The following is a 1,530-nucleotide window of genomic DNA, read 5'->3' as shown; positions in this document are numbered from 1 at the left end:
CCGGACCTGAACCAGATCTGAACCGGTCCGAACCGGACCCTAACCGGACCTGAACCGGACCTGAACCGGACCCGAACCGGACTCTGTACCGGCATCCTTCTCAGAACAGAGGCGTGATTTAAAACCAGCAGATCTGAACTGGATGACTTGGTGCCGAGTGTTTAACCTGCTGATAGACGGGTCGACTCGGACCTGCTAGTGGACTCCTGTGGAAGAGGTCTGGGTAGAACCGGGACCCTGCTTAACGAGTGTCGGGTTATAAACGATGAAAACATGAAGGCTGTGGTGGATCTGGCGCCCTCTGGTGGATCATGGTGGATCTGGCGCCCTCTGGTGGATCAGCCAGAACTGGTTCTGTCCAGCGGTGCAGTTTTTACTCAGCGGCTCCCCCTGCTGTTTCAGCTGTGAATCTCTGGTCCGTCCAGATTGTATTTTTCTGATAAAATATTTCAAATATTAACGATGTTTGAATAAATGTTGCTGCAGCTCCAAACCGACTCGTCTTCATCCCTCAGAACCAGAATCAGAACCTGCTGCTGGTCTCCGCTTCCAGAACCAGAGACCAGCTGGACTTGTTGGTGACTAGTCAGCGAGTCGCCAACCGGCCATTTAAGGAAATAAGAAGACTTTGTTCAGCGGGGGGGATTTTTACTGAGGTTTGTCTGGAATTAATCAGTTTTATTTAGTTGGGTTTAGGTCTGGACTTTGACTAGGCCATCCTAACATCTCCATGGAAACCATTCATCACATCTCCATGGAAACCATTCATCACATCTCCATGGAAACCCTTCATCACATCTCTGGGTCTGATGGAATTAAAGGTCCGTTTATAGAAAACATTTCAGTGAGAAAATCCAAGTCAGACTTTCAGCTCTTTTCCAGTCTGCTGGGAGTTTATTCCAGATTAATGGCGCATAGATGCTGCTGCTCCATGTTTGGTTCTGATCCAATAAACCTGAGAGGGAATTTCTCCAACATGAGATCAATACAGTTTAATTATTCAGTATCAATTATTATAATCATAAAGCCCTTCCAGGGAGGGGGCTATGGTTGGTTTAATAAAATGCTGAGTCAGTGAATCCGTCTCCTTTATTTTACTGCATAGCTGAACGTTTTCCAGCAGGTATGAGGTCATTATTCAGAATAAATTAAATGTTGGTTTATCAAGAAGGAGGAAAAACTAAAATGAATAATTTGAAAACTGTTCAAAGTGTCAATAACATTTTGTGTTAACGGCTTTTTGGTTTCCAGCTTCTTTAGTTCTGATGTTTTAAGTTTTTATATTTTTAAATCAGTGTTTCCTAACAGCTGATTGGCTGAAGCGTTTCTAAGGTTCAGATCTATCCTGAAAGCCGACCCAGAAACAAACCTTCTACTGAGAAGCTTTTCATCTCAGGATGAGATAAAGAAGGAAATAAATGTAATAAAGTCGGTCTAATAAATCCCTATCAGAGCGGATACAACCAGGGGCGGATTTAGGAAGGCTGGGGCCCCAGGCAAAGACAGGCAGGGGCCCCTCTGAATGGAGAA

This window comes from Cyprinodon variegatus, unplaced genomic scaffold (genome assembly GCF_000732505.1).
Source record: "Cyprinodon variegatus isolate N-32 unplaced genomic scaffold, C_variegatus-1.0 Scaffold732, whole genome shotgun sequence".
Classification (NCBI taxonomy): domain Eukaryota; kingdom Metazoa; phylum Chordata; class Actinopteri; order Cyprinodontiformes; family Cyprinodontidae; genus Cyprinodon; species Cyprinodon variegatus.
This window is presented reverse-complemented; position numbering follows the sequence as displayed.